The sequence below is a fragment of the Lycorma delicatula genome, chromosome 1, assembly GCF_047948215.1.
Source record: "Lycorma delicatula isolate Av1 chromosome 1, ASM4794821v1, whole genome shotgun sequence".
Classification (NCBI taxonomy): domain Eukaryota; kingdom Metazoa; phylum Arthropoda; class Insecta; order Hemiptera; family Fulgoridae; genus Lycorma; species Lycorma delicatula.
The window spans coordinates 56,008,927-56,018,010 of NC_134455.1; positions in this window are offsets into that span (position 1 = coordinate 56,008,927).

The window sequence follows — 9,084 nt, forward strand, 5'->3', positions numbered from 1 at the left end:
TATGAACTGTTTTCTAAATTGAGGCCAATATGGCTTCATGAAAGGGGTTGGTACCGAAGATTGCATCTTAAATGCTCTTGCCGGGGTGGAAAGCGCCGACTGCAAATACGTTTTGGCAATTTTTATTGACATAGAGGCAGTATCTCCTTCCTTGTGTTGGAGTTCTGTAATCTATGAATTGGAACGCCGCAATGTTCCCGAAGCCCTGCAGGCCGTGGTAAAAGACTATTTGTCTAACCGCACGGCTCTGTTTAAGGTTCCGTTCTCGGTCCCCTGCTGTGGAACCTGGTGTTTGATGGATTTCTGGGGTTGAAATCCCCAGAAGGGGTCACGGCCCAGGCTTTCGCCGATGACTGTCTCCTTTTAGTTCGTGGTAATTCATGACCGCAGCTAGAGAATAGGGCGCAGGTGACTTTGTCAACCGCCGAGGGCTGGATGGACATGCAAAATTTAAAGATTTCTGTGCCCAAGACGAAGTTTATGCTTCTGAAGGGTACAGACAAATTATCAAGCAGTTGTAACCCCCACATTAAGTATAAAGGCTGTGTAATCAGCCGAGTAAGGGTTCATACGTACCTAGGTGTTTTGTTTGATGACAAGTTGCTTTTTAGTAACCACATTAAGCAAGTTACGGCGGACGCCGTCTCTGTGATGCACAAACTTAGAAGGATTGCTCGGAAGGATTACGGGCTGTCGGGCCGTCAAATATACTTGGAGTACCGAGGTGTCTTCGAGATCATAATCGCATACGCGGCGCCAATTTGGGCGCATAGGTTGGATAGAAATAGAGCACTGCTTCAAAATTTAAGGAGTGCCCAGCGCAGAGCCTTGATAGTATGCACTGGTGTTTTTAAAACAACCAGTGCAACCTCCTACGAGGCTACCACCGTATTGGGAAAGGCTCTCCCAATTGATTTAGTGGTGAAAGTTCGGGCAGCCATGTGGAAGTTGCGAAGAGGTCGGGAAGCCGAGGCATTTGGGATGCGGTTTCGAGCCAGGCTAGAACCGGAGTGGAACGGCGATCACAATGCACCGGATCTAAATTTCATTCAGTTGCCCATTTTCCGCCTGCGGAAGAGACTATGGAGCCTCGCAATGGAGGCATGGCAGCTTGAATGGCACACGATGAATAAGGGAAGATCCTTGTATAGGTTTATACAGGATCTGGGGGGATGGTATGCCTCGAATTCATTTTTAAGGGCAACGGGTGCCCAAGTGCTCACCAACCATGTGGATTTGAAGAAATATCTGTTTCGGGTTTGCGTAGCGGCTGATGAGTTGTGTGTCTGCGTGGAGGTCCAGTCGAACGAGCATATGATGTTCGACTGCCCTGCTCTTGGGGGGGCCAGAGACCGGGCCACCCTGGAACTTAAAGGTCAGGGGGAAAACTGGCCACTCATAAACGGCGAGTCAGTGTGGCGAGAGCCGCATTGTCGGACCGTGTGGGAGTTCCTCGATGAGGATGCGAAGTTCAACCGTCATCGCTAGAGTTTTTTTTAATTAATCTGGGTTATACTGATTCCTATAGCGCCGCTGTGGGAAGTTTTTCCTGAGATAATGGCTGGCCACCAGCCAGGTACAAGCTCCAAGCGCTTTAAATGGTGGACAGGCACTAGCTGGCATACAGCGACCGAGGCGTTACAGCCTAAATTGCTGTCTTTTATTTTATTAATTTTAATGACTTCTAGTAATTAGTAGCAAGGTGTGCGCCTCCCCGATCTAGATTTAGTTTGACAAGTGAGCGGTTGGGACACATAAGCGGGTGGTGAATAGCACCCTGCTTAATCCGCTCACGCTGATAGGTAGCTCACTAGGAGCTTTTATGTAACGAGGTCGCTAAACGGTTTTAGAGGCACAGTAGCCGTATCTTGGCACTGACATTTGGTCTATGCTCTAAGACGACCGAATGGGGTGGTGACGGGAGAAATGCCAGTTAATTAATCAATCTTTTACTGTAGAAAACAATCGCTTCATAGTGATCCACAATGAAACAGGTGATTAGACAAGTATAAGATTTGAAGACTCCGTTTCTCTTTTTTTAAGTAGCGAAATTTACATCTGATGATTAATATGATAACTAACCTGAAAATTTGATATTAAATAAATCTAATCTGTTTTTAATGACAGTAACCTGACGATTAGTGTCTCCTGAACATGGGTTACAGAAAGTTTTAGCTTTTAAACAAACTAAATAATCTGAAAAAAGGATAATGAACAGTTCGTTAGGTTCATGAGCGTGGAAACCAAGTAGATGTTATTCGAAACAGATTCAAGATAAAGATTAGCCTTTCTTATATTGAATTTCCAATTAAGTAGACTAATATAAATAAAACTATATATCAGTCAAAAAAAAAAAAGTTTTAATATGTTGCATTTAAATCCATAAAATTCAGGAACGAAATTTGAAAACCTTACCCGCTGATTTAATGTGAGCAGTTCCTTGCAACATTAATAGGCTCTTCAGTTTTAATAATTTTTAAAAATATTTTTAAATTTATATTTTAATAAAATGCTGATGTTAAATTTTATAATTGAATGAGGCTTATTGTTTTCAGTGCCTGAATATTCTGGGACGATGAAGCAAAGTTTTTGTTATATTTATTCAGTGCTTTTTAATAAAATTTTGTAGGTTACCCGTTCGAGTAATCATTCATTTACTAAAATGATACAGCTAGTTGAACTACCGGTTTCACTCGCTACTAAATCAGATTTCATCCTACATCTCAGTCGATGCATTTGATTATGTACATGCTGGGGAAACCTATTACATAGAGTTATCGAGGAGAATTTTACGTTTCTGATTGTCTAGAAATAAAAATCTGATGTTAGGAAAAAAAATTTACTGGACAGTCGGTTCGTCGGTAGCTTTTTATTTGATAGGTCTTGTATGTTGCTTACATAAAATGACAACCTAGAACGGGAACTGTGTTGTTTCGAATCAAATAAAACAACACCTAACCTCTTCGCAAACAATATTTGTTTACTTTAATGTTAATTGCGTGCCTTTTGACACAATACATCGTTACACTTTGTAGCGCAAAATCTGATCGATCTAGGCTACAGAGACACACACGCAATGTAATTCTGTTGTGAAGTTAGATGTACTGGGATTTTTTTTTCTGTTTCTCCTCCGGGGCCGCAGTTAAGCATTACTGTACAGAGGATGAGATGAATGATTTGTAGCGTGTGTGAAAAATGCCATGCCTGACCGGGATGTACTGGGATTGGCTAAATGTAGATGTACACATGCGGGCTAACAATGTCAAATCCCTGTAAAATTATCATTAAACTGATTTACTATTCGTTTGTAATATACCAAAGATTTACATAAAACTTTTTAATGAATATAGGCTATCTAAAAATAATTATTACCTGCATGATGTGAGTAAGATAATAGCATTAACATTATTTTTAATAACCTTGGCTTACCGTAAAACAAAATTTATCAAACAAAATATTTCATGTTATGAAAGTAACATTTCGAGATATTATTAACAAAATATCAGTCCCCGTTATGCAAAGTTCTGTGTTATCATATTTGAAATATTACTAATATAGTTATTTAAAATTAATTGGCCATTTAACTGCTAAAATACTGAAAAAATAATCGATTTTACTTATTTTGAATTAAAAAACGAATTTAGTTAATACAAAATTTTAACTTTAAAATTTAATAATTTAATGCATAATGAAAAATAATTTAACTCATACATTTTTTACATTTTTTTAAAAATGGTATGAAATGAACAGCATCGAAATAATTGTCTAAAAGTTTATTCAACAGTAATTTGCTTTTTTTTTTTGTGTTAGTATTTAAAATCGATACCTCATAGGGAACCATAAGTAAATTTGATTAATGATAACCACATGACGAGAGGTCCCCAACCAAACCCCTCATTAAAATATACAGAAAAAGCACTTGTATAAGTATAAAGTTCAATACTTAACATAGCTCCAGAAACAAATCACAGGTAAAACGTACAAAAATAAAAATAAAAACAATGTCATCAGTACTAATTTATGAAAATCGTCCCAACATCACGGACTGGAGTCCGGAACAGAGCCCAGCAGAGATGCGTCCTGAAAGGCAGCCATAACAGAAGTGGATGAAGAACTTCTACCTAACCTCTCCTTTAACACTTACATGTAAATTAAATTAAACCAGCAATTGCGACTCCTCCGGAGAAGGGATCGCATTGCTCACTGCAGATAGTTAGTGCCCCGTTGTGGCGTATTCCTGCTAGCCTATGAAGCGTTAGCACCGAAAGGACTTCAGTGGACGGCCTGAAGGGGAATTACGTCGGGAGGACAGGTTGCATAAGCCTAGCCTTCCGCGGTCGGCCCATAAAATGGGTTCGATAACGCTGGTTTAACAACGGATTGGAATGCAATTAAATCCGTCCTTAAAACACAAAATACTAAAAAAGACAAAAATTGAAAAATTAGACCCGTCATTTAAAAATAAACCTTAAAAAAAAAACGCCCGATAGAATCATTCAGCAGCAAGGGACTCTGTCCAGGTTCTGCGATCCGTAGGGAGAAATAAACTCCCGCCAACTTTGCATTCCATTCCATTCCAGTTTATGAAAACAACATTATAAATAAAACAAATATTCGTCAGTAATAGAAGTAGCTATAATTTGTAGACTATTAAAGTGACATTCATTACACAGTGACAGACTCATCCTGCGTTCCCATTTTAGGTTTCTTCTCCCGGTCGCTCCTCTGGTTTAATCCGTTAGGTCCAGCACATGGAAACATTTTAGTCGCCTGATGTCATCGTTGTTGTCCAATAGATTTAAAGTCAGGTAATTTACATGTTTGTCTAATATCTGTGTATATTCGAGCTAAATTTTTGGACCTCTTCGTAATCAGATAGTAATCGTAGATAGTCATGAATTATTCTATCCCTAATAAACCACGACGACTCTGTTACGGTCTTCACCAATCTATTTTAGAATCTGAATTATTCCAATATTGCTGTTGCTTGTCGTTCCCCATAGCTGGATCTTATACGTTCAGATAGGTTTAAGGATAACTTTATAGATCACAGTTTATTAGGAAAGGGTAATTGTATGTTTCTGCCCAGCAATTAGTTTAATTCCCTATACTTGATGTCGATCTGTTTCCTCTTTTCCTATTTTAATGTGCACCTTCCACGTTAGACGACGATCCAAGTGTAGGCCAAGGTACCGTACTTGATCCGTGTGAGAGTTATAGATAGCATTCAGGTGAACCGTGGACAATCAACCCTTCTCATCGTAAATGTCACATGGCTCGGTTTGTTCTTATTCACCCTCATTTTCCATTTTGTCAGGCCCGCGCCGATCTCGTCTAACTCTGATTGTAGTTTAGCAGAGGCTTGAGTCGGATCTTCATCATCAGTTAAGATTGTCGTGTTGTCTGCAAACGATGCGACAGTGACGTAATCCGGAGCAGGAGGTCTGATGTGGAAATCAAATTCAGAACAGGTCCTAGAATAGATCCCTGAAGAACTTCTGAATTCGTATCGAAGAATCCAGATAATTTCTGATTGAACTTAAATTGAGAAAAGCGCCCATCAAGGTAACTCCGCAGGACAGTAAAATAGCTGAGGGAGGCTCTGTTTGAGCTTATAAAACTGATCGGTTAGCCAGACCTTATCAAAGACCTGCTGAACATCAAAAACACTGTTGAGCAGTACTTTTTCTCCTCTAACCATCTGGTTATGATGGTAACAGCTCTATGGGCCTGTTCAATAGTAGAGTGCCCACTCCTGAACCCAAATTGAAGATCTGATATAATCTCCTCTCCCTCCAAGATAGACCACAGCCTTCGGAGAAACAGCTTGGATAGTATCGGCAGAAAACTTATAGGTCTATAAAAAGTAAGATTATGAGCTTAATTATTTACCTGGCTTCGAGACTATTACTTGATGGGAGTCTTCCACTCAGATGGGAAACAAGTTCTGAGGATGTACGGTCTTTTATGTACCGAATGGCCTTGAACGAAAGCATTACTAACATGATATGAGTAATCAAATCAAAACCTGGAGCTTTTTTAATGTCTCATTAATTAGTCCTAGCCTCTTCGATGTAAAAAACGACCTAATTGGTAAACATAAAGGGTCTAGAAATTACAGTCTAGAAATTCACAGTAAATAAAAAACAAAAAGCAAGTAAAAACAGAGATTTTAAAATATTTCTCTACGTTAATAATTTTATTTATGGAGTACGTAATTTTATATATATATATAAAAATGTTAATTTCGTTTGTGTACGGCTTCAAAAACTCAAAATGTTCTGCACCGATTGAGCTCAAATTTTAGCACGATATATAACCCGCATCAAAGATTTTTTTCATCTATTTTTAATAAATCTATCTATTTTTAATTTGGAAATGTAAACAAAGGAAAACCAATCAGATCAATACAAGATGGCCGCTGTCAAACACAACGACCAAATTTCTTTGAATTATATTTAACAGCTAAAACATCTGTATTTATTATAAAAAAAAAAAAAAAAAAAAAACATTTAGCACGATATATAACCCGCATCAAAGATTATTTTCATCTATTTTTAATAAATCATCTATCTATTTTTAATTTGTACAGTTTTTTAATAAATAAGATGCTAATAAATCAGATGGAAATGTAAACAAAGGAAAACCAATCAGATCAATGCAAGATGGCCGCTGTCAAACACAACGACCAATCACAAAGAGCCCGTATGGCCGTTGCCAATGTAAACAAAATCACAGTTGATTAAGTAACAAATTTCTTTGAATTATATTTAACAGCTAAAACATCTGTATTTTATTTTAAAAAAACAAAAAAACACCAAAACAAAAAGAAAAGCCACCAAGAAGGATGACTTAAAGTAAATAAATTAAAACACCCAACTTTCTTGTAGCCCAGATAGACTTAAGACTATGCAGACAAAAAAAGTCGAAATAAGCAAATATGCAGAAAATAATATCCCTACATAATGATCAAAAAATCCTTTGTTAGGTTATTTTTTTATATATGACCAAACAATCGTTTTTTGGTCATTTAGCGTTCTTTGCTATGTAAAAGCAAAGAACAAAATTCACAAATAGTAACACTGAAACCACACAACTAAGTATTCGTTTTTTTTTTTTGGTTTTTCTAACCTCCGAAACCACCGTTATGCATTGCTTCAGATAATGATATGAATGATTTATAGCGTATGAAAATGCCATGCCTGACCGGGATTCCAACTCGGAACCACCGGATTAAAGTCCGAGACGTTACCACCCGCCACGGAGGCCGGCAAACATATTTGTTAGGGGCCGAATAAAAACACGACTTACCAATATGGCGTTGTGTGTCAAACCAATTTTATACGGACTATAATTACTTTTAATACGCGAAACCATTTGCAATGATTTAACATTAACTTAAACCTCTTCAAAAATTATACCTTTTGAACTAAGCCACATTTTGATATCATTGTTTTTCTATAACACGGCTGGAATTCTTTTCGTTTAACGATAAGAAGGGTTGTCGAAGACAATAACCGAATTCTCTTCTAAGGACATAATACACCGCTAAACTATTTCTAAATAATTCAAATTCGTGTAATTTTTTTACGAATCGCGTTTTTATCAAAATCTCACCTTTTTCTCAATTGACCTGCGGGGTTTAGTTTTCTTTGGAGACCGTAATTCATTAGTAGATTCATACTCGAGAATCACGTTGTACACTGAAGCAGCACAACTTCTACTTACGTTAGCAGTTTATTAACATTTGAAATCAACGCCGTTTGATTATTCTGTAATTTGTAAGCATTACTCTGCTTTTGTAAACATTTAAAATGATGTGTTTTTTCGCACGACTTAAGGACTTTTTTCGCAGCCCACAAATCTTTATATATAAAAATGTTAAGTTCTTTTGTGTACGCTTCAAAAACTCAAAATGTTCTGCACCGATTGAGCTCAAATTTTAGCACGATATATAACCCGCATCAAAAATTGTTTTTATCTATTTTTCGCATCAGTCACATACCCGCGACCGCGAGAAAACAGTTTTTTTAACGGTCAGTTGTGTACCAGTGACCGCGCCATCTGCCGGAAACGAGGGGAATACTCGCCATACTAGCTAACGACAACCGCAGTCACATGTGAAACAATACCTGTTCCCAATTACAATGTTTATTAACAAAAAACAACGTATCCACTTGCATCTGATTCAGATTATTATACAATCTGAAATAAATATTCACTTTAATCGAAGTACTTTTGTGTGATCGTGTCATGATTGAGCTGCGCCTTTCACCAAGCTATGAATTTATTAGAAAACGACCAACAGTGGGATATATGTATTAATGACGCGTGCAACACTGCACATTCAAACCGAATTTGCGCATTATTCGCAATTATATTGACCGCTTGCTTCCCTTCATCTCCCACAGAGTTATGGGAAAGATATCGATCGCATATGGCTGAGGATATTTTGCATAGAGTACACCTAGAAAATACCAATATGATCATGGAATTTACAGAAGGCATTTACAACGAAGCATTGATAAATATTCAGCTATTGCAAATAAAGTTCTTAGTCAATTGGGAATGCCAGCACCCACCCGAGCTGCGATTGCTTCATTTGATGTGGATTTACGCCGTGAACAGTGTTACAACATTGGTGATCTTCAATTATATGTCCAATCAAACATTCCCAAATTAACGCGTGAACAGAAAGGCATTTATGATCGCATAATGCAAATGATAAATGACGGAGTTGGGGGGATCTTCTTCTTGGATGCGCCAGGAGGAACTGGGAAAACATTCCTCATTAGAGATTGATTCTAGCCACGGTTCGATCAAAAAATGACAATTATCCTGTTGCGGAATATTAATCAGCCAAAACTCTGCAACGGCACGCGACTTGCAGTTAAGAAATTGATGAATAAAGTAGTGGAAGCCATGATTTTAACGGGGCCTCTCAAAGGTGAAGATGTCCTCATTCCTCGAATACCCATAATCCCGTCCGATACACCATTTTAATTTAAAAGATTGCAATTCCCAATTCGATTGGCATTTGCAATCACAATCAATAAAGCTCAAGGTCAATCTTTAGAATTGTGT